This window comes from Manis pentadactyla, chromosome 1, assembly GCF_030020395.1.
Source record: "Manis pentadactyla isolate mManPen7 chromosome 1, mManPen7.hap1, whole genome shotgun sequence".
Lineage (NCBI taxonomy): Eukaryota > Metazoa > Chordata > Mammalia > Pholidota > Manidae > Manis > Manis pentadactyla.
The window spans coordinates 47724340-47749569 of record NC_080019.1 but is presented as its reverse complement, the minus strand read 5'-3'; the positions used below and the strand labels follow the sequence as shown (position 1 = coordinate 47749569).

General features: G+C 43.8%; 1 protein-coding gene across 6 annotated transcripts in view; it reads right to left on the bottom strand.

The window, feature by feature from the left end:
* The window catches only part of LARS2 (leucyl-tRNA synthetase 2, mitochondrial), a 173460-nt gene extending 171821 nt beyond the window's left edge, over positions 1 to 1639 (bottom strand). For all 6 annotated transcript variants that reach the window (XM_036899365.2, XM_036899369.2, XM_036899367.2 and 3 more), the window contains exon 1: positions 1525 to 1639. The gene's annotated coding sequence lies outside the window, so the exon portion shown is untranslated. The remainder of the gene's footprint in view (positions 1 to 1524) is intronic.
* Between the last annotated feature and the right edge of the window lie 23591 nt (positions 1640 to 25230).

Here is a 25230-nt window from a genome sequence, read left to right as displayed (position 1 = left end):
CTAAAAATGTAAAATGCCTACATATCAAAAACACCAAAAGCAAAATTAGAAAGCAAACAATAAGCTGAGAGAAAATGTTTGCCAAAACTGCAATAACAAAAGGTCATCCTAAAGAGTTCACATATGAGAAACATTGAAAACCTTAATTTAAAAATGGGCAAAGGAAAAGTGAGGAAATAGAATAGCTAATAGATATGTGAAAATGATCAACTTTAGAACTAATCCAAGAAATGTAAATTAAAACAATGAGACATTTTTCTTAAAAGATCTGCAAAAAACTATTAAGCAAAAAATGTACATTTTTATATACTGCTGGTAGGAATGTACTTTGATTCCACCTCTCTGGGGAGCAATCTGATAGTATGTGTCAAGGCCCTTTAACAAAAGTTCACATCCTTTCTGTCAGAGGGTCCCCAGGACTCAGTGGGACACAGCATATAGTGTACTTAGTAGTGCTATGACTTATTACAGAACTTCATTGGGGCTCAGCCCTGTCCGCTTTTTCTTTTTCAGGGCCCTGCTCTCTATTTCTCTACCCACCAAAACCCAGAAGGGCACTGCTTCTTCCTGACAACAGGGAGTAGCCATTTTATTAGATTATCCCCTTCTGATCAACATGAAAGGTGTGGTTCATAATTTATGATCAGCTTGGCCCTTTTCTTCCTCAGCTCTGTCTCACTCAGTTTATTGCCTAAATGTTTGGAATCTTTCCTCCCACAGCCTTCCAAAGCATCAATCCCCACTATTCACTCCTCTTTAGAGTCAGCCCTGAACTTCAGCCTTATTTAGAACTTAAGGTTAAGCTTTTTGAGAATGGTGGGGGCAGCAGCACGTGGTCAGAGAAGGAGAGTCCTGAGAACTGGACCCGAAATGACAATCATGTGTGGATGAAGAGTAGGAGACAAGGCAAAGAAACAGAACACATGGGAGGGGCACATGAGGGCATTTTTACCCAAAAGAAAATGTTTTAAGAATATACCAAGGGAAATGCATCTTAAAGAAAACAAGTATTGTGACAAAAACAATAAATATCTTGGCTGTTGCAACTAATTCCTGTGACCTCAAGGAAATTATTTCCTGTCTGGCACTTCAGCTTCTAAAATGAGGGCTAGACCCAGATGACCTCTGACCTTCGAGCTCTCACATACTGTGGCGATGACCCGCGGGCCAGAGATGCGCTGGATAGCCTTTAACCGAGTTCAGACCCCCAGCCCCCAGCCGAGGAAGCGAAGATCCGGAGATGAATCGGGATAGGGGAGTGCTGGGGAGAGGCACTTGGGTACAAAACTCTATGTACACGTGCGTTTTCCTGGGTTAGGGTCCAGAGCTATCAACACGGTCCATGGCTCAGAGTCTGGGGACCCGGGCCTGAGACTTCAGTCCAGAAACTGCGCGGCTCCGGGACCACCTGACCCAGCCCGCACCTTCCCTTGCCGTCCCCAGCCAGTCGGAACCTCCTGCCCCCGGGAGGAGAGGGAACGGAGCCCGGCCCGTCGCCCCGCCGAGCCCCGATCAGGGGTTTACCTGCTCACAGGCTCTGCCTGCGGCTCTTCGTGCCCAAGTCCCCAGCTTTAGGGGCACACGGCCCGGCACAGAGCCACGGGCGCCGCCATGTTGGCAGAACAACAACTTTATCGGTAGCGAGCGGAGGAGACAGACAGGAGGGGCGGAGCCGGAGGCGGAGCGCGGCCGGGGCCGGACCCCGCGGGCGCGGCGGCCCCAGGCTCCCTCCGGCCCGGTGCTCCACCCCGCGTCCCTCTATAGACGCCCGAGGGTCAAATCATTCCAAATAGTAGCAGGCGTGTGAGAGCCATCGGTTCTGTGGCCCCGGAATAAACTAGATGGCAGGTGTAAGGAGTGCCGCCGGAGTCCTGAGGCCGGGCTCGGAATCCCTGCAGGGCTATAGCCACCTGGACTTGGGCAGGTCTTTCGACCTCTTTATCGTTAATGGACCAGCTGGTGGTTAAAGTATCTTCTTCCACCATATTCTATGACTTTACAGCCCTGGGAGGGGAATTATCCAGCTAAGATTGGGGTAAAGTGTAGTTTTCTCACCTGGGCTAAGAATATGAAAAGCATGATTCCCGACCAGCCACTTTCCTAGAGGAATTTATGTATCCAAGACCCTCCTCCCCCAAGTGTTTCTTGCTGTAAATGAATCAATGAATGAATTGCAAAGGACCAGTGGTGCTAAAAGTATAATTTTCAAAAAAGTAAAACCGGTTTAAAGGATATTTTGAAGAACTCATGTATGTGGACCATCAGGAATACTGAAATGAATTTGCTAATTGTACAAAACTGGCTAATGTCCTATAGGACAAGAAAAAGTAATGTTTGGGAGTCACCTTTTTCTACAGGGCTGAAATCAATGGTACCTCTATCAAACAAAATGCTTCCCATTACTACCCATGCTCTGCTTTTAACTTCTACTCTTACAAAACTGAGCAACAGAAAACAAGCAAAGGTGCATACCCCAACAGCACCAGGTAACCCCAGGCAAGCCCTTCACCCAAGGGACACACAGTATCTCTTCTGCCAGTTTCCCAGTCTTTTACAAAGTTTCCTGACAGTTTGAATCCAAATACTTCATTATTCAAAGTGTGGTCCTTAGACCAGCATCAGCCTCACCTGGGAACTTGCTAGAAGTGTAGGCCCCACTACAGACCTGCTGAATGAGACACTGAAGTTTATATCCCCAGGGGATTCTTAGGCACATTGAAGTTAAAGACTCACTGACTTAGGATGTGATTTAGAAGGGATCCTGAGAACACTCTAATCCAGCTTGCCCATTTTACAGGTGAATAAACTGAGGCCCAACAGAGCTGTCTAGCTCATGGTCATAAGTAAGCTGGAATTCAAAACTGGGTCTCTAGTCTGCTAGAATAGTACTCTTCCCAAATTGCAGAATGGTAGATCATTAGAAATTTAGACAACTTACAGTCCAATCCCCTCACTTCAAAGTTGGGGACACTTAGGCCCAGAAATTAGATACAGCTTGCCTAAAGTCACATAGCTGGCCTTCAGCCTGGCAGAACCAGGATCCCAGTCCATGTCACCTAATCTCTCCACCCCTAGAACAGGATGCTTAAATCTAAACTGATGCCATGGGATCATTGACTCTCATGCTAACATGCCACATAGAGTGATTAAACATTCAGGTATGTTGTGCATCTACATATAATTAGAGTATCCTTTCTCTCATTTACCCAAAATACTAAGTTCTAACTAGCCTCTTCCCTTATCCTAGTTCAAATTTTCTCTTTCCTCTTATGAATTAAAGTTAACATTGACATTTCTAGGAGATTATCTCAAATAGAATTTTTCTAAAAGTCACTTGCTTTACTGGAAAGTTGCTATTTTTATATCAAAGAAGACAGTAGAATAAAAGTAAATCCCTTTCGTTTGTAAAGAACCTCACTGCAAAGATACATTATTAAATGGAGACAAGTTGCTGGGCTGTGTAGAAAGTTATCACATTTTTGACTTTTTAAAAAGGAGAGGAAATAAAAAACATATTTGGAAAGAAATCTAGAAAAATGTGCCTCAAACTATTTCCTGTGATGATCTCTAGGGACAGTGGGTTTTATGGGCCTTTCTTTTCATGATAGCTTTCTGTGTTCCTCTTACTTTTTCTATTAGCTAGTGTGTTAGGCTGAAAAGTGGTTTCCAAAGATATCTAGGTCATAATCCCTGGAATCTGTGAATGTCACCTTATGTGGCAAAAGAGACTTTGCAGATGTGATTGTCTTGCCAATGGGTTTAAGCTCTGGGCAAGTTCGCTATGGATTCAATGTGACCAAAGAAATTGACAGTAAAATGTTCTTGGGTGAAAGGGTTATACCCAACTTAATTTCCATGGTGGCAGGTCAGTCACTAGAATCCCATTCACTCAGAGCGAGTCTGCATGCAGCAAGCTGGTCTTGACCTCTGGGCCGCTCTGCCTGCACAGCCATCCCACACAGCAGTCCTCCAGGCCTCTCTGTATAGTCGTCCCACACAGTCGTCCTCTGGGTCTCTGTTCTCGGCACTGCCACCACTCCAGCCTCTGCTCTCCTACAGCCTTGCAACCCTGCCACCGTGTCATGCCCAGAGCACTGGGCAGAGCTCTTTATATAGAGTCAACAGCCATGTATTGCCCACAGGAGTGCAGTGAACTAGTCAGCCAGGGCCAGGTGAGAAGAATCCTGGCCCCGGCAACTCTCATTTTATCCACACTCCACCCCTCCAGGATTCTCTCCTCTCAATCTGTGTGCCCTTAGTCCTCTGCAATGGTCCCTGTGCAAGGAAGCTTGAACATTGTTCTCCACCCTCTCCAGCAAAAAGTCTTGCAGACACACAGGCCGGACTCGTGGCTCTGTCTCTGACCTCTGCCTCTTTGGTCTTAATGGCTGAAACTGTTGCTCTGGTTTCAGTTGTTGCTATAGCTCCAGTGAGATCCTATTTGGCTTCCTGTCTAATTTCCTTCCATCTACTCCTGCCCATATCAAATCAACCCACATCTGGGTCCTCGTAACCCTCACGGGGCCCCTCAAATTCCTCCTGCAAGTAACAGGTCTTCTTTCTTTCCGGGTTTTCGTTGCTTCTGCTACTGTACACGTCACCTTGCATTTTGTAATTGCTGCCTCAAGGCGGACTGCACTGTCAGGGAAGACAGCTTTCCCATCTCTGATCCTGACAGAACAATTCCATCCACCTCTAAGTCCCACAGCCCCCAGCTCAGCCTGAGTATAGAGGCGGACCATAGAGTGCTCCACGACCTGGGGAGGGGGCTGCTCCTCTCCTTGGGGAACTTTCAGCTGCTGGGTCTTTATTTTCTTTACAACCACTGGGCATGCTTTCAATACAGGAGGGGCCAGTGCCTCCAGCACCACCCCTTCATCCTTCCCCAGCTCCTCCATTTCTGGGGCTGATGGCACCTTTCTCTCCACTCCCCCAAGTGCCTCCTCTGCTACAGTGCCTCACAACAATGCCAGATCAGTCTTCAGAAGGTCTCTTACCTTCAGCTCAATGCTTCGCAGCTAATGTTCTTGTGCCACCTCCACCTGCGCTTCTCTCAGGAGTTTGTCTTTTTCCTTGATGGCCTCTTCCTCCTTCAGAACACCTGGCAGTGCTGCCATCTTGTCTCCAATGGCACCTTGATGCTGGCACTCTTGTACTGCCTCCTCCTGCATCATGCCATCTCCTTCCTCAGGGAATCCACACAAGTTTGCAGCTCACGTTTTTGCACCGCCCTTTCTTGGGTCTCCTCTGTGGACCTTTTTAATACTGTGAGAAGCAGCCAACCCACAGTCCCCACTGCCTCATGGACACTCTGCTTCTCAAAGGATCTGCTTACTATACCAAGGGCCACCCCTACTGCCTCAAGTGTCACCTCCACTTGCCTCCAGTCCTGGGGTGCAGCCCAGTCCTCTAGGAGGCAAGCCACCTCATACCATATACCCATTGGGGGACAATCCACTGTCTCCCCATTCACAGGGGCAGCCCGCTGAAGCACCTCTCCTGTAAGGGCAGCCTGTCTTTTTCCTTGATCAACAGTGAATCCTGCCAACTACGCCAATTGTCCTGCCAGTGGGTTTCAGCCCTGGGCAAGTTCACTATGGATTCAATGTGACCAAAGAACTTGACAGCAAAACGTTCTTGGGGTGAAAGGGTTATACCCAACTTTATTTCCAGGTGACAGATCAGTCACTAGAATCCCATTCACTCAGAGCAAGTCTGCATGCAGCAAGCCAGTCTCTGCCTCTGGGCCCCTCTGTCTGCACAGCTGCCCTGCACAGCTGTCCTCTGGGCCTCTCTGCACAGTCATCCCACACAGCCATCCTCTGGGCCTCTGTCCTCAGCACTGTCACCACTTCAGCCTCTGCTCTGCTCTCCTGCACGCAGCTCTGCCACCGTGTCATGCCCAGAGCACTGGGCGGAGCTCTTTGTATAGAGTCAAAAGCCATGTATTGCCCACAGGTGTGCAGTGAGCTAGTCAACCAGGGCCAGGTGAGAATCCTGGCCACAGGAACTCTCATTTCATCCACATGATTAAATTAAGAATCCTGAGCTAGGATTATCCTGGTGGGCCCTATATTCAATCCCAAGTGTCCTCACAATACAGAGGCAGAGAGAAATTTGAGACAGAGGAGGCACTGCGGCCACTGAAACAAGACACTGCTTTGCTGCCTTTGAAGATGAAGGGAGGCCCCAAGCCAAGGACTGCGAGGAGTGCAGCTTGGGGGACAGAACAGCAAGAATACAGTCTCCCGTAGGACCCAGCAACCCCATGTCTGGGTAAATACCCAAGAAAATTGAAAGCTGGGCTTAAAGACATGCGTGTACACCCATGTTCGTAGAGGCATTACTCACAAAAGTCCAAGGTGGAAGCGACCCGAATGTCCATTGAGGGATGAATGGGTAAATAGGATGTAGTATGCCCATACCATGGAATATCATTCGGCCTCAAAAATCAAGGGAACTCTGACACATGTGACAACACGGATGACCCTTGGGACGTTATGCTAAGTGAAACAAGCCAGGCACAAAAGAACAAGTATTATGTGATTCTGGTATGAGACACCTAGGGCGGTGAAATCCACAGAGACAGAGAGTGCTTGCCAGGCTGCTGGTGGGTGGGGAAGTGGAGAGTTAGAATGTCATGGGTGCAGAATTTCAGTTTGGGAAGATGAAAAAGTCCTGGGGAAGGATGGTGGTAATGGTTGCACAGCACGAATATGCTTAATGCCATTTAATGGTACTTAAAAATCGTTAAAGTGGTAATTTTACCACCAGTGGAATATTTTAACACAATAAAAAAGAAAGATTGGAATGTTTTAATATCATTTTAATGTTTATTAATATTTAATATGTAAATATTACATTTAATACTTACTGAAAATATTTAAAATATTTTTAAATGAATTTAATAAATACACTTAAATAAAAATAGTTAAAATATATTTTAATAATATTATTTAATATACATATATCATTTAATATGAATGTATTATTTATTGAAGTTACTCCCAAACATTATTTGTCCCTTTGGCCAGAAATCAACCTCAAGAGTGCCGGGAGCCATGCTGCTCAAGCTGTGTAGTGAAGCTCAGGCAGGAGGAGACCCCCCACAAAGCAGGGGCCTTCGCAGCTGGCTCCCCATATTACCCACCTGGATTTTTTTTTTTTTTGGTTTTAAAAGGAGTTTATCTTTAATAAATAATGACAACTTGTATCTTTATCTTAGAATCTAATTTTAGAGTCCCTCAGACACAATACATCTTTCCATTCATTCAAGCTTATTTTTGTGTCTGTTTTTTTTTTTTTTTTTTTTTTTTTGTGAGGGCATCTCTCATATTTATTGATCAAATGGTTGTTAACAACAATAAAATTATGTATAGGGGAGTCAATGCTCAATGCACAATCATTAATCCACCCCAAGCCTAATTTTCGTCAGTCTCCAAACTTCTGAGGCATAACAAACAAGTTCTTACATGGAGAACAAATTCTTACATAGTGAGTAAGTTACATAGTGAACAGTACAAGGGCAGTCATCACAGAAACTTTCGGTTTGGCTCATGCATTATGAACTCTAAACAGTCAGTTCAAATATGAATACTCATTTGGTTTTTATACTTGATTTATATGTGGATACCACATTTCTCTCTTTATTATTATTATTTTTAATAAAATGCTGAAGTGGTAGGTAGATACAAGATAAAGGTAGAAAACATAGTTTAGTGTTGTAAGAGAGCAAATGTAGATGATCAGGTGTGTGCCTGTAGACTATGTGTTAATCCAAGCTAGACTAGGGCAATAAAACATCCACGTATGCAGAAGATTTCTCTCAGAACAGGGGGGGTGAGGTTCTAAGCCTCACCTCTGTTGATCCCCAATTTCTCACCTGATGGCCCCCTGCGACTGTGCCTGTCTTAGGTTGTTCCTCCCTTGAGGAATCTTACCCGTCTCTGGCTAACCAGTCATCTTCCGGGGCCATACAGGGAAATGTGAAGTTGGTAAGTGAGAGGGAAGCCTTATTGTTTGAAAAGGTTAGCTTTTTACTTCTTTGCATATTTATGCCCTGTGGCTTCTATGCCCAGCATTTGTCTTGAGGTATCTTTACCACTTGGAGGAGTTATGATACTCGGTAAATTTGATATGAGGCACGAATTCTATTTAAGGGTTGTAATTAGGAAGGAAAAAGAAAAGCTATAGAAGTAGCAGACGGAAGAAAATATGGGAAGATTGATTATTTCTTTGACATATCTTCTTGTAGAGTTACTTCAGCATATATAGGTTTTAAGCTACTACTTAAATTGTGCACACACATTAACATAATAGGAGTATAGTTACATAACCAAAGCATATCTGTAATTACCAGCCATCTCCAGTGAAACCAAGAAAACCAATAAGGCACCTTAGGCATTTGTGAAAACTTATCTATGATATGGTGGATATTGTCCAACTGAACTTGAACAGTCTGAGAGAAATCAGACAAATGAAAACAACCCATTCCTGGGGACTGTTCACATGCCATATGTTCTTTTAACAGTAAACAGTTTGTAGTTGTAAGAGTTTGGAGCGCTACAATTTGCACTTCTCCAAATTCTTGGTTGAGTTCCAACAGTATAGATCCAGTCAAATTTGTTGTTTTACTGTATGCACAGGCCAGCTTAGATATCTCCTTCCTCATTCCCATGGCAAGTCCAGGAACTGGTGGGATGAGTGCATCTACAGCTGTAGCAGTCCGTGGATCTTTGTTGGGGTTTTTTGATGATCATCTTCTGGCATGAGTCTTCCAGAGAGTGCAGATGTTGGAAGTTCTTTTTCATATCGTATCTTAGTTCATTTTCCGGGTAGCCCAATTAGGCTTTGATCCTCTGTATAAACACAAAAAGACCCTTTGCCTACACTTTTATATGCCCTTTATACCCTTGTGTAGAACTCGTTGGAGGTTACCACACAGGAACTGCCCTTTTTTTTTTTTTGCTTTGTTTTTGGTATCACTAATCTACACTTACATGACGAATATTATGTTTACTAGGCTCTCCCCTATACCAGGTCTCCCCTATAAACCCCTTTACAGTCACTGTCCATCAGCATAGCAAAATGTTGTAGAATCACTACTTGCCTTCTCTGTGTTGTACAGCCCTCCCTTTTCTCCTACCCCCCCATGTATGTTAATCTTAATATCCCCCTACTTCTCCCCCCCTTATCCCTCCCTACCCACCCATCCTCCCCGGTCCCTTTCCCTTTGGTACCTGTTAGTCCATTCTTGAGTTCTGTGATTCTGCTGCTGTTTTGTTCCTTCAGTTTTTCCTTTGTTCTTATATTCCACAGATAAGTGAAATCATTTGGTATTTCTCTTTCTCTGCTTGGCTTGTTTCACTGAGCATAATACCCTCCAGCTCCATCCATGATGCTGCAAATGATTGGATTTGCCCTTTTCTTATGGCTGAGTAGTATTCCATTGTGTATATGTACCACATCTTCTTTATCCATTCATCTATTGATGGACATTTAGGTTGCTTCCAATTCTTGGCTATTGTAAATAGTGCTGCAATAAACATAGGGGTGCATCTGTCTTTCTCAAACTTGATTGCTGTGTTCTTAGGGTAAATTCCTAGGAGTGCAATTCCTGGGTCAAATGGTAAGTCTGTTTTGAGCATTTTGATATACCTCCATACTGCTTTCCACAATGGTTGAACTAGTTTACATTCCCACCAGCAGTGTAGGAGGGTTCCCCTTTCTCCACAGCCTTGCCAACATTTGTTGTTGTTTGTCTTTTGGATGGCAGCCATCCTTACTGGTGTGAGGTGATACCTCATTGTAGTTTTAATTTGCATTTCTCTGATAATTAGCGATGTGGAGCATTTTTTCATGTGTCTGTTGGCCATCTGTATTTCTTTTTTGGAGAACTGTCTGTTCAGTTCCTCTGCCCATTTTTTAATTGGGTTATTTGTTTTTTGTTTGTTGAGGCGTGTGAGCTCCTTATATATTCTGGACGTCAAGCCTTTATCGGATGTGTCATTTTCAAATATATTCTCCCATACTGTAGGGATCCTTCTTGTTCTATTGATGGTGTCTTTTGCTGTACAGAAGCTTTTCAGCTTAATATAGTCCCACTTACTCATTTTTGCTGTTGTTTTCCTTGCCGGGGAGATATGTTCAAGAAGAGGTCACTCATGTTTATGTCTAAGAGGTTTTCACCTATGTTTTCTTCCAAGAGTTTAATGGTTTCATGGCTTACATTCAGGTCTTTGATCCATTTTGACTTTACTTTTGTATATGGGGTTAGACAATGGTCCAGTTTCATTCTCCTACATGTAGCTGTCCAGTTTTGCCAGCACCACCTGTTGAAGAGACTGTCATTTCGCCATTGTATGTCCATGGCTCCTTTATCAAATATTAATTGACCATATATGTCTGGGTTAATGTCTGGATTCTCTAGTCTGTTCAATTGGTCTGTGGCTCTGCTCTTGTGCCAGTACCAAATTGTCTTGATTACTATGGCTTTATAGTAGAGCTTGAAGTTGGGGAGTGAGATCCCCCCTACTTTATTCTTCTTTCTCAGGATTGCTTTGGCTATTCGGGGTCTTTGGTGTTTCCATATGAATTTTTGAATTATTTGTTCCAGTTCACTGAAGAATGTTGCTGGTAGTTTCATAGGGATTGCATCAAATCTGTATATTGCTTTGGGCAGGATGGCCATTTTGACGATATTAATTCTTCCTAGCCACGAGCATGGGATGAGTTTCCATCTGTTAGTGTCCCCTTTAATTTCTCTTAAGAGTGACTTGTAGTTTTCAGAGTATAAGTCTTTCACTTCTTTGGTTAGGTTTATTCCTAGGTATTTTATTTTTTTTGATGCAATTGTGAATGGAGTTGTTTTCCTGATTTCTCTTTCTGTTGGTTCATTGTTAGTATATAGGAAAGCCACAGATTTCTGTGTGTTGATTTTGTATCCTGCAACTTTGCTGTATTCCGATATCAGTTCTAGTAGTTTTGGGGTGGAGTCTTTAGGGTTTTATATGTACAGTACCATGTCATCTGCAAATAATGACAGTTTAACTTCTTCTTTACCAATCTGGATTCCTTGTATTTCTTTATTTTGTCTGATTGCCGTGGCTAGGACCTCCAGTACTATGTTAAATAACAGTGGAGAGAGTGGGCATCCCTGTCTAGTTCCCGATCTCAGAGGAAATGCTTTCAGCTTCTCGCTGTTCAATATAATGTTGGCTGTGGGTTTATCATAGATGGCCTTTACTATGTTGAGGTACTTGCCCTCTATTCCCATTTTGCTGAGAGTTTTTAACATGAATGGATGTTGAATTTTGTCGAATGCTTTTTCAGCATCTATGGAGATGATCATGTGGTTTTTGTCTTTCTTTTTGTTGATGTGGTGAATGATGTTGATGGATTTTCTAATGTTGTACCATCCTTGCATCCCTGGGATGAATCCCACTTGGTCATGGTGTATGATCCTTTTGATGTATTTTTGAATTCGGTTTGGTAATATTTTGTTGATTATTTTTCCATCTACGTTCATCAGGGATATTGGTCTGTAGTTTTCTTTTTTGGTGGGGTCTTTGCCTGGTTTTGGTATTAGGGTGATGTTAGCTTCATAGAATGAGTTTGGGAGTATCCCCTCCTCCTCTATTTTTTGGAAAACTTTAAGGAGAATGGGTATTATGTCTTCCCTGTATGTCTGATAAAATTCCGAGGTAAATCCATCTGGCCCGGGGGTTTTGTTCTTTGGTAGTTTTTTGATCACCGCTTCAATTTCGTTGCTGGTAATTGGTCTGTTTAGATTTTCTGTTTCTTCCTGGGTCAATCTTGGAAGGTTATATTTTTCTAGGAAGTTGTCCATTTCTCCTAGGTTTCCCAGCTTGTTAGCATATAGGTTTTCATAGTATTCTCCAATAATTCTTTGCATTTCCGTGGGGTCCGTCGTGATTTTTCCTTTCTCGTTTCTGATACTGTTGATTTGTGTTGACTCTCTTTTCTTCTTAATAAGTCTGGCTAGAGGCTTATCTATTTTGTTAATTTTCTCGAAGAACCAGCTCTTGGTTTCATTGATTTTTGCTATTGTTTTATTCTTCTCAATTTTATTTATTTCTTCTCTGATCTTTATTATGTCCCTCCTTCTGCTGACCTTAGGCCTCATCTGTTCTTCTTTATCCAATTTCGATAATTGTGACATTAGACCATTCATTTGGGATTGCTCTTCCTTTTTTAAATATGCTTGGATTGCTATATACTTTCCTCTTAAGACTGCTTTTGCTGTGTCCCACAGAAGTTGGGGCTTAGTGTTGTTGTTGTCATTTGTTTCCATATATTGCTGGATCTCCATTTTGATTTGGTCATTGATCCATTGATTATTTAGGAGCGTGTTGTTAGGCCTCCATGTGTTTGTGAGCCTCTTTGCTTTCTTTGTACAGTTTATTTCTAGTTTTATGCCTTTGTGGTCTGAAAAGTTGGTTGGTAGGATTTCAATCTTTTGGAATTTTCTGAGGCTCTTTTTGTGGCCTAGTATGTGGTCTATTCTGGAGAATGTTCCATGTGCACTTGAGAAGAATGTATATCCCGCTGCTTTTGGATGTAGAGTTCTATAGATGTCTATTAGGTCCATCTGCTCTACTGTGCTGTTCAGTGCTTCCGTGTCCTTACTTATTTTCTGCCCAGTGGATCTATCCTTTGGGGTGAGTGGTGTGTTGAAGTCTCCTAGAATGAATGCATTGCAGTCTATATCCCCCTTTAGTTCTGTTAGTATTTGTTTCACGTATGCTGGTGCTCCTGTGTTGGGTGCATATATATTTAGAATGGTTATATCCTCTTGTTTGACTGAGCCCTTTATCATTTTGTAGTGTCCTTCTTTATCTCTTGTTACTTTCTTTGTTTTGAAGTCTGTTTTGTCTGATATTAGTACTGCAACCCCTGCTTTCTTCTCACTGTTGTTTGCTTGAAATATGTTTTTCCATCCCTTGACTTTTAGTCTGTACATGTCTTTGGGTTTGAGGTGAGTTTCTTGTAAGCAGCATATAGATGGGTCTTGCTTTTTTATCCATTCTGTTACTCTGTGTCTTTTGATTGGTGCATTCAACCCATTAACATTTAGGGTGACTATTGAAAGATATGTACTTATTGCCATTGCAGACTTTAAATTCGTGGTTACCAAAGGTTCAAGGTTAGCCTCTTTAGTATCTTACTGCCTAACTTAGCTCGCTTATTGAGCTGTTATATACACTATCTGGAGATTCTTTTCTTCTCTCCCTTCTTGTTCCTCCTCCTCGATTCTTCATATGTTGGTTGTTTTGTGCTGTGCTCTTTCTAGGAGTGCTCCCATCTAGAGCAGTCCCTGTAAGATGTTCTGTAGAGGTGGTTTGTGGAAAGCAAATTCCCTCAGCTTTTGTTTGTCTGGGAATTGTTTAATCCCACCATCATATTTGAATGATAGTCGTGCTGGATACAGTATCCTTGGTTCAAGGCCCTTCTGTTTCATTGTATTAAATATATCATGCCATTCTCTTCTGGCCTGTAGGGTTTCTGTTGAGAAATCTGACGTTAGCCTGATGGGTTTCCCTTTATAGGTGACCTTTTTCTCTCTAGCTGCCTTTAACACTCTTTCCTTGTCTTTGATCTTTGCCATTTTAATTATTATGTGTCTTGGTGTTGCCCTCCTTGGATCCTTTCTGTTGCGGGTTCTGTGTATTTCCGTGGTCTGTTCGATTACTTCCTCCCCCAGTGTGGGGAAGTTTTCAGCAATTATTTCTTCTAAGATACTTTCCATCTCTTTTCCTCTCTCTTCTTCTTCTGGGACCCCTATAATACGGATATTGTTCCTTTTGGATTGGTCACACAGTTCTCTTAATATTGTTTCATTCCTGGAGATCCTTTTGTCTCTCTCTATGTCAGCTTCTATGCGTTCCTGTTCTCTGATTTCAATTCCATCAATGGCCTCTTGCATTCTATCCATTCTGCTTATAAACCCTTCCAGAGTTTGTTTCATTTCTGCGATCTCCTTTCTGGCATCTGTGATCTCCTTCCGGACTTCATCCCATTTCTCTTGCGTATTTCTCTGCATCTCTGTCAGCATGTTTATGATTCTTATTTTGAATTCTTTTTCAGGGAGACTGGTTAGGTCTGTCTCCTTCTCTGGTGTTGTCTCTGTGATCTTTGTCTGCCTGTAGCTTTGCCTTTTCATGGTGATAGAAATAGTCTGCAGAACTGGGACCAGTGACGGCTGGAAGGACTTCCTTTCTTGTTGGTTTGTGGCCCTCCTCTCCTGGGAGAACAGCGGCCTCTAGTGGCTTGTGCTGCGCAGTTGCGCGCAGACAGGGTTTCTGCTTCCTGCCCGGCTGCTATGGAGTTAATCTCCGCTGTTGCTGTGGGCGTGGCCTGGCTCGGGCAGCTACTCCAAAATGGTGGAGTCGCGTTGGAGCAGGGGCTGCTGGGAGGCTATTTATCTCCGTAAGGGGCCTCCCTGCTCCCTGCAGCCCAGGGGTTAGGGTGCCCAGAGGTCCCGGATTCCCTACCTCTGCATTAAGTGACCCGCCCTGCACCTTTAAGACTTCCAAAAAGCACCCGCCAAAACAAAACAACGCCCACCAAAAAAAAAAAGGAAAAAAAAATTTTTTTAATTAAAAAAAAAAAAGTTTTTAATTAAAAAAAAAAAAAAAGGTGGTCGTTCGTTTTTCTTTATTCTGCGGTGCCAGCCTCAGGCCTCTGCTCACCGGTCTTTCTGCCCTGATTCCCTAGTATTGGGGTCCCTATCCCTTTAAGACTTCTAAAAAGCGCTCGCCAAAACAAAACAGCAAAAAAGCAAAAAAAATGGTCGCGCGCTTTTCTTATGCCCTCTGTCTCCCAGCCTCCAGTGCCTGCTCACTGTTCTTGCTGCCCTGTTTTCCTAGTATCGAGCGCCCTGCACTCTGGCCCGGATGGCTGGGGCTGGGTGTTCGGCAGTCCTGGGCTCCGTCTCCCTCCCGCTCTGCCTGCTCTTCTCCCGCCGGGAGCTGGGGGGAGGGGCGCTCGGCTCCCGCGGGGCCGGGTCTTGTATCTTACCCCCTTCGCGAGGCGCTGGGTTCTCTCAGGTGTGGATGTGGTCTGGATATTGTCCTGTGTCCTCTGGTCTTTATTCTAGGAAGGGTTGTCTTTGTTATATTTTCATAGATAAATGTTGTTTTGGGAGGAGATTTCCGCTGCTCTACTCACGCCGCCATCTTCTGCCCCTCCCCTCCCACGTGGATTTTGTTATTCTCCATCATACTATTGGCTTTGCTTTTGTTTGCATTTTTGCCAAAGACTAAGCTAACCTTTGATAAGCAGCATGGAAAGGAGGAGAACATAAACTTCCTAGAAGCTTTTCAGGACAGTGCTCCTGAAGAATAGAACACACAGAGGCCAGATGGCGATCTTGGCATGGAATACCAAAACCTGCAGTCAGTTAGTCAAACATTGACCGCCCCATCCCCACCTAAGTAAGAATGCCCCCCTTGTTTGCAATGCTGGTGAAATTAGTGATGAAGAGTTATATAGGAAAATTAGAGAAATAGAGTTATGGGGGAATACTGAATGGAATATCCCTGTCTGACACTTAATCCATCTTCCCATGTTTCCTTCCATCTGCTACTTCTATAGCTCTTCTTCTTTCTTCCTAATTACAGCCTTTTACCAGAACCTGTGCCTCATATTTGGAATTACAGAGTACCATAATTTTTCCAAGAGGTAAAGATACCTCAAGACAAGTGCTGGGCCTGGAAGCCACAGGGCATAAATCTGCAAAGGAGTAAAAACTAACATTTTCAAAGAATATTGCTTCTCTCTCACTTACCAGCTTTAACATCTCCCTGTATGGCCCCGGAAGATGGCTGGTTAGCCAGAGAGGGGTAAGATTCCTCACGGGAGGAACAACCTAAGACAGGCACAGTTGCAGGGGGGTGATCAGGTGAGAAAATGGGGGCCAACAGAGGTGAGGCTTAGAACCTTCCCCCACCCCAGTGTTGAGAAAAATTGTCTACACCCGTGGATGTTTTGTTGCCCTAGTCTAGCTTGGATCAATACCTGGTCTATAGGCACAGACCTGATCATCTATACTTGCCCTCTAACAGCACTAAATCATGCTTTCTATCTTTATCTTGCATCTACCTGTGATAGAATAAATATTATACGGGGATAAAATGTACCCATTGCATTAGAAATATAGATGATGATACCTGCCTAGCTAACTGTAGTAGTGAGTGACCTGTATTTTACCCTGAGCTGATAGACTCCATAGTCACTGCTACATGCTGCACGTTTCTGTGGTCACATGCATTACTCAGAAACCACTTTGATAGAAATGAGAGACACAATAGAGTACATGTTGCTAGGAAAAGTTTAGGTCAAGGAACAGAAGAAAGATCACCTGTCTAACACTTGGCTAACCATGTATAGATTAGAAAGAAACAGAAAGAAAAAAGCTTGCCTATGCTTGTTAATCAAAAGAACAAATACAAAATAATCATATCCTTGTGCAAAATGGTATAAATAAAGCTGTCATTGGCACTTTGTTGAGAGATCACCTCCAATTGACTCCGTGTCCTGTCTCTCCATACGCCGACTCCGTCCTGCACCTTCGGGCATCCCACCCCTAGGCTGGAGCTGGACTCCCGCACAAGAATAGGTCAGGGTCGAACATGCTAGAGAGAAACTGTCCTCACAGAGAAGGAGAGCCTTCTTTCACACTTGAATATGAGTTCTTAATAGCCATTGTAGTCGAAGTCCCTGTCTAATTCTACTGGTCCCTCACTTGAATGGAGTTGCTTCTAGTGCTCTACCTTTAAGTATGATGCTTGCTTTAGGCTTTTGGTAAACATTCTCTGTGGTATCCCACCTCCAAGGTGGCACCCAATAACCCCACCTCCTGATATTCACACCCTTATGTAGTTCCCTCTCAGGATGCACCAGGATTTGTTAGTACCACCGATAGCATACAGCAGAAGTAAGCGTATGTGACTTCCTACAATAAATTACAGAAGTATTGCTGCTCCCATCTTGTCCTAGCTCTTGAGCTCTCTTTCTCTCTGTCTCTGTGTGTTGTATCACCTACTCGGCAGGAAGTCATGTCCTGAGAGAGCCTATGAGGAGGGCTACACAGTGGGGAACTGAGGCCATCTCCAACAGCCAAGTCAGCGGGCTTGGAAACACTTCTTTCAGTCCAGTCAAGCCTTCAAAGGTGGCAGTCCCCGAACTCCACAGCCTAACCTCTTGAGAGCCCCTGGGACAGAAACTCTTGGCTGAGCCACTTTCAAAAGCTGTGTAACATAGCAAATGTTCATAGTTTTAAGCTGCTATGATTGGGGATAAGTTTTTTTCTCCGCAAAAGATAATTAATACACCAACACATCAGGAAAGTGTTCTTCTATTATCTGGTCTAGGATCCAGTCCAGGGTACATCCTGCATTAAATATCATTCTCCTTGGTCTCTCCAATATGGGACAACTCCTCCATCTTTATTTGCCTTTCATAACCTTGACACTTCCAAAGAATACTGTTTAGAGATTTTGTAGAATTTCCCTCCTGATTTAATTCAGGGTTTGTATCTTTGGTAGAAATACCACAGAAGTGAAGGTTGAGCATTTTCTCCTTGGTGCATTCTTTAAAGGAATATGAAATGCATGAACATGTTTGTAAGTGAATAAAGTCAAAGGAGAAATCAATGATGTGGAAAATGGAAGGAGTAACTGAAGGAAAGAGGTCTCTGAAAAGGTAAGGGGGCAGCTTTTGAGATCATTGAGGTGGACTTGAACATTTAACACTGTATTCAATCATGAAGTCTTTTACAGCAGATATATATTACTGTGTGATTAAAAAATGAAAAATATTGTTTTTAACTCTATAGGCTTAGTCCTGTTTCAGAAATTACATTACCTTCCATTTCCATTTGTGAGAGGCTTCTATAGTATGGATGACTTGCAAAATTTACTTTCCTTCCAACATACTTACTGACATTTCTTTTAACAGCATTTGATCTTTAGCCTGAACCATTGCACAGCTTCCACCCCCGCGCCTCCCTGTCCAGCTTCCTGTCAGCCTCTCTGGGTGTCTCGTCAGCCTTAGTTTTTATTCAGCCAGAGCTGCAAACGCTGCAAGAGCCAGACCTTATATCAGGAAATGGGTACACAACACTGAAGAAGACGGGCTTCTTGATTTCAGGGAGACTCTGACGCTCAAATTGCATTTCTAGTTCTCTCTGCCTGGGCCCCCTGCCTTTCCTCCAATCTGTGTGCCTTCCATATCATGGGGTCTGATCCTCCAAATTTCTCTTCCTCCTCCTCCTACGTCTTCATCTTTTTCTTTCTCTGTCTCTCTCTTGATTGCTCTCCTTCACTGTTTTCTCTCTTCCCAGCCACCTCAGACCACCTCTTTCTGGTCCTTACCTTGGCTTTTCACCCCCTTCCCACCTCCCCTGCCTCACCTGCTCTACTGGAACCTGCCCAGCTTTAGGCATTCAGGATTAACTTGAGCACTATTTAAAAAATTATAATGACTAGTTTGCTGACTTCTTTGCAGGCTCCCTAAACATCTTTGAGGGCTATTTGAATCTGTGCAGCTTCACTTCTCTATTTTCCTGACCTCTCGCACCTCGCTCTACGCTTGCTCTGTCTCGTATAAAAGTTTGCATGTCAGGAATTTCTAGGACTAGGAATCTCCATTTCTTTCCTTCCGTGTAAAAACAAGACTATTCCACCCTGCTTATCTCACTAGATAAGGCAAACTCACTAGAAATCATTAGAAGTGCATAAGTAATAAATAATTCCAACTTGACATTTATTTCCATGCTTTTGTGACCTTTCCAAAAATAAACTACTGGACAGCCATGTAAATTCTTACCTGAGCTGTCATGTTTCAGACATTGATTCAGATCTTCTGGGCACAGCTTTCAGTCTTCCATTATGAAGATAAAGGCAAACCCTAAGATTCTTGCTACTATATGGATTATTTTTCAATAAAAATGCCACACCTGTGTTAATCAAATCACGTAAGACGTAGACCTGGTGTATCATCTATGTTTCCTAGCAGAACCTATTCCTCCATCTTTTCTGATCACTGCTCCTGTATTTTCCTTTAGGAAAGGACCCCTTCCTCTGACTCTGAGCCATTTTGTCTTGTGGACTTGACCCCTCATGCCCCAGTTCTGATGTCTGGCTTAATCCAATCTGCTCATTCTATCCCCTGACCACAGAGACAGTCCATGCAGCACATGACCTAAGCCAGAGCTTAGGACCTTTAGGACTAAGGGAGCACAGGACTGCTGGGAACACCAGAACCCAGATCCTCTTTCCTGCATGTGGGAATAAAATCCTTCTGAGCTGCTGCAGCTATCTCAAAACCACCAAGGGAGAACCTGCTAAGAATAGAAGTAACGTGAGATAGGAATCGGGTCCTGGCACCATGGAAGGATCTGCTAGATCAAGCCCTGCCTGAGGCTGGTTGCCCCTTAACTTCCCATGTAAGGAGCCGGGGAGGCCTCTTAACTGTTCAAGCCAGCTGAGGCTGAATAAGGGGACACTCTGCCTATTTTTTCAGCTCTCATACTACAAACAAGGTCCTTCCCCCAGTATATTCTGTGCTGTGTGTTTTACCTTTTTGTGCCTCTTTTTTTGGTGATTTCGCTGTTTAAAATGGCTCTCAAACATGGTGCTGACGTGCTTACTCATGTTTGTAAGCACAGTAAAGCTCTGATGTGTCAACGGAGAAAATATATGTGGTAGACAAGCTTCCTTCAGGCATGACCCATAAAGCTTTTGGCTGTGAGTTCAATTTAATGAATCAACCATATATATTACATAGAGTGTCTTTTAAAAGACATCCAATTAAAAGAAACTGGTGAGCCACAGTGTAGTGGTCCGCAGTGCATGCTCCCGGCCAAGGCGGCCTGCCGTGAAACCCAGCTCTCCTGATCTCAAGATGAACAATCCCGGGCAAGTTGCTCAGCCTCCCTGAGCCTCAGCTGCTCTCTGTGAAATGAGGACTATTGTGTCCACCTATTAGGTTGCTGGGAGGTTTAAGTGAGATTACCATGTAAAGTACTTGACCAAGTTCCAGACAGAGTAAAAACTTGATAAATAGTAGTTACAGTTTTTGTTATTTACTGAATTTGAAGAGCTGGTCTACACACATTGCTAAGTGGCTGGCAAGTGCCAAGGCTGTGGGTGAAAGAAACAGATCTCTCTGCTACTAATCCCATTCAGCAGAGGAGGAAATGGTACGGAGTACACCTCCCCGATAGCCCCACCGGAGTGTAAGCTCCTTGAGGACAGGAACTGAATCTCAGGCACCTGAGAGACACCACAGCAACTGAGTAAGCTCAGGAGGGAGGCAGGTCCAGGGGTAGAATTGTGGGTCAGTCCCTCCCTGGTGTATGAACTTGGACAAATCACCTACCCTGGCACTCTCACCTGTCAATGGGGTAACAGCGATGCTGCCTACCTTCCATGTAAAATGCCTTCTACAATGTCCAGCACGGGTGGCTCACAGTAAGTGTTGGCTTCCTGTCCCTGCAGTGGCCAGTAGGTTTTCTTGATTACATTCCAGCCCCCAAAACATCTGTCCCATTAGCTGTGCTGGAACTGGTGTGGCCTCAGGGCTCATGCAAGTGCAAATGCCTGTCACTGAGCTGGGTGGACCTGCAGGAAAGGCTCCCTCAGGACAGCAGTGCCAGCCTGCCCTTGTGCGTCCCACCCCTTCTTCTAGGACTCCCCTTCAGGGAGAGCACCCCTCCTCATCTGTTACTCTACCTTGGATGAAGCATAGACATGAGGCAGGAAAAGGCAATTTAAACTTATATTCTTATCTGGCCCCCTTTTGTGTGTGAGGTCTGTCCATAGCTATCCCCCCTCTGGATTTATCTTTGTATCTGCCCCAGGACCCTTGAAGTTCCAATAACTAATATTTGTTGAGTACTTAATATGTGTCAGGCACTGTGTTAAATACGTGCTGAGTATTAGTCCATTTAAACTTCATAACAAGCTGTCTCAGCTAAATACTGTGGTCATTGTTTTGCAGATGAGGAAACTGGGGCACAGGGAGGTTAAGAAAATTGCTCCAGGTCACACAGCTTCAAAGGATTAGAACTGGGATTTGAACTCAGGCAGTCTGGCTCCAGAGCCCATGCTCTTAATCACTAAAGCCTGGCTGCTTTCCTTAGCATTTGTTGCACATGCCTGCCTGATGAATATGAGTTAAATGTCTATTAATGAAAAATCAACAGGCCTATCAACTAGCCATCATCCCGTGCAGTCAACCTGTCTCCACCACTCACAAGGTAAAGAGGAAAGGAAGGCTTTGTTCCTTGTTCTAAAGGTCATCTGCCTTGGTTTTCCTCAGATTGAGGCTCTGCTTCTTTAGAGCATCACTTCAACCCTGCAATGTCCAAACAGGCCTTGTTTCAAGTGTTTAATCTTGTGCTCCTTTAAATTATTCTCTTTCAAAACACTAACAAAAATATCAGTTTTCCATTAGCTGTAAGCTTTGCTTCTTAGGAAATAGGCTTCAGGATTGGATGGACCATTTTTTCACTTCTGTTCAAAGAGTCTCTCCTTGACCAAACTTGAATCAGCCTCTAAACCCTCTTCTCAACTAGGCCTCAGCCTTTGGACTGGGGTTGGCCCAATTTTAGCAATAAACCTAAGTGAGTTTGACCAGGCTCTCCTACCCTTGGTATCTGATCACACTTGATATCTGATAGGGTTCCTCATCCTCCACCCATCCCCCAACCCCCCACTCCCTGCCCCCCACCTAGCGATGTCTCGTCACCCTGGCCTGCCTTCAGCAAGAATCCTGTCAGGTCAGTATAGCCAGACTCTCCCCGTACCCCTTATGTTTCATGTTAGTAATTTTCCATCCACTGACCCCTTACACTCTGCTCCTTGGTTGTAAATTCCCACTTTTCCTTGTCTTACTCAGAGCTGAGCTTACTCCCTCCCCTGCCACAAACGGCAGCAGTCCCTATCACAAAAACCCCCTGAATAAAGTCTGCCTCGCCACTTGTCTTGGATAATTGTTCTTTACTATTAGGTCTTGGTTAGACCTGGCATTGATGGGCCAAAAGACTCACAATGATCTTTTCAGAGCCAGTATCCAAGAGGTCAGTAACCAAGAAAATGGGAGTAGATGCCCTTCTGAAAGTTGTCACAAAGTGATCTTGGCCTTGAGTGGCTTGGAGTAAAATCAGTATTTTCCTTGCAGCCTGATATTAAAAAGTACCCAGTTAGGGCATCTCTCCTAAGGCTCACAGTTTGCTGGAAGTGACCTCTTCTGTTGGCTTTTAAAATTTTGGTTCCCCCCCCACCAAATGCCTTACAGTTCTTGAGTGTATGTGAAAAACCCATTTGGAGTGGCTCACACTACAATTGTACTTGGACACAGAGACGGACCTTGGAATTAAGCTTTTAATCTGTTCATTACAGGGAAGAAAAAAATCCTTTTTATTCCTACAAATCTCCTTAGGCCTTGTGATTGCTTCTAGAAAAGGATAATCCTTTTTGAAGAAATACTGAATGTATGAAACAGTACAGATGGTCCCAACTTAACAATAGTTCGATTGACAATTTTTTGACTTTATGATGGTGCACATGTGATGTGTACTTAGTAGAAACTGTACTTTGAAGTTTGAATTTTGATGTTGTCCTGGGCTAAGGATGTGCAGTACGAGATTCTCTGGTGATGCTGGGCAGGAGACGGCGAGCTGCAGCTCCCAGGCAGCCACTTGACCAGATGGATAAACACCCACATGTGCTTACCCCATCCTGGATCCACACCACTGCTCCGTTTTTCATTGTCAGTACAGCAGCCAATAAATCACATAAGACATTCAGCACTTCATTATAAAAATAGGCTTTGTGTTAGATGATTTTGCCCAACTGTGGGCTAACAGAAGTTTTCCTGAGCACATTTAAGGTAGGTTAGGCTAGCTATGATGTTTGGTAGGGGAGGTGTATTAACTACATTTTTAACTTACAACATTTTTGACTTACAGTGGGTTTATCGGGACATAACCCCACTGTAAGTTGAGGAAGATCTGAATTGAGTTACATTTGACCTGAAGATATTCAGGATTTGTTATTGTTAGTCTGAGTGGACTATAGGTATATATTTATTTGCAAATGCATGAAATATATCTCACCCATCTTTTGGTGATAACTGTAGTTTTAATAAATAAATGTTAATAGGATCTTATTGTCCCTATATCTCTGCCATTAAGTTGGCACTTGGCCATACCACCTTTTGGCATTTCTTGTATTCCTGGAGAGTTGATTACCCTTGAGTTTATGTGTCTGTGTCTTCTCTTCCCAACTAGACAAAAATTAAGTCAATGATCATGCTCCTCTGATCCATGACCCCCAGAATAGTTTTATGTACAGAGGACAGCACATTGTGTGTTACTCCCTAAGATCTAGTTTAGAGTTTTCTGCCCAAATTATACATCAAATAGAGAGTGCATAGGCCCGTTTCCTACTCTGCCCAGTTTATGAGGTGTAGGGATGGTGCATGCAAAGAACTTAACAGTGTCTGTCTAGGCACATGGAGGGAGCTTAGGAACCGGTGGCTGATGTTAATGGTGACAGTAGTGTAACAGCACCTCGATCTCTCCTAGTGGCTGGAAGGACTTGCCAGCATATCCTTTATCTGACAGTGTCTTCCTGGTAGCTGATGACAGACATATCCCAAATACAGGGGATGGTGCCAAACATATCTATACTCTTCCTACTAATCGCCTTTCAGACCAATCAGAATACATGTGGAGGAGCCCCTGGAGCCCCTTCTTTCTAGTCTCCTCCTCATCCCTGTGCTCTTTTCACCCTTGGGTCCTTGCCCCACAGAGTTTTTAAACCTGTAAGCCAATGCAGCCCTTCTCTTCCTAATGCCGATCGCCTTTCATGGCAGAATTCACATTCTTATGCCAAATGACCTCCTTCCCACCAGGGTGGAAGAGGGGAAGAACCAAAGGGGAGAAGGGACTGACACTCCTGGCTGGCTGAACAGTAAAATCACATCACCTAACGTGTCCACCTGGGTCCCAGGGTGGGAGGCGGGAGGGAGGTGGGAGGGAGAAGGAGGAGTCAGGCTGGAAATGCCATTCTCTTGTCCACAAAGGGTTGGCAATAGGTGATGGCGCCACTGTGCAGTTTGCCAGGCAGTAGACTGTTCTGTAATCAATTAAAATTGGGCCACCCTTTCCCCAGAAAGGAGGGGGGAATGCTAACAGGCCTCAATCACAGAAGCCTCTGGGCAGCGCAGGGACTATGCCAGCTGGGGGAGAGCAAGCAAGCTGTCTCACCTCTCTGATCCTCAGGCCCCTCCCCTGTGAGGGCAGCAGGAGTGGCACCCACCTCATGGATTTGTTATAAGGATTAAAGGAGAGAATGCGTGTGAAACAGCTGGCACAATGTAGTGGAGGTCTTCAATACTGTATGTGGGGCTGCCCCTTCTAGGAAGTGTGGGTGGGACACACAAGGAAACCTGATGAGTGTATAGATCCAGTAAAGGTATAGGCTACTTAGTGCTGATAAATTCAAAGAGGTATGTATCCAAAACTTCTCTCCTTGTTCAGTCCCCACATTGTAAGGACAGGGACATTCTCCAGGTTAATTAAACCTCTGCTTCTCAAACATGCATATGCATATGAATCACCCAGGGATCAGAAAGTCTGAGATTCTGCACTTCCCACAGGCTCCCAGGAGAAGGTGATGCTGCCGGCCCATGGAACTGCCCTGTTAGTAGCGGTCTCTGGTGTGACAGAGTCGATTGTAACATCAAAGCAATGCAGATGTAAAGACAAGATACATGACCGCCAGTTTACTTCCCAATACTTACTTATTTCTATTAATTTTGGGAACAAAGACCATCTGAACAAGTGGGAAGCTCAAATAATGAAACTTTAATAAACAGAAAGGAAGGAAAGAAAGAAGTGAAATGAAATGAAAGTGGATTACTTCTAAGGCCATACAGTGAAAGACAATGAGAGTTAGCAGAATTTTTCCAAATAGAGATTGGTCCTATTGAACTTACTTGAACAAATATATTTAAACCATTTGAAATTAGCTAACTTTCATCAAATGGAGGCTGCCAAAGTGCTGGTGAAAAAGAATTTTTAAAGAGTGCTTAACATCTCTCCACCTGGGTCTTGTTTATATATTAAATTTGCTTAGCAGATCCAAAGAAAAAGACTAATCCTTATCAAAATAACCAAGTTTCTTTCTGAATTGAACT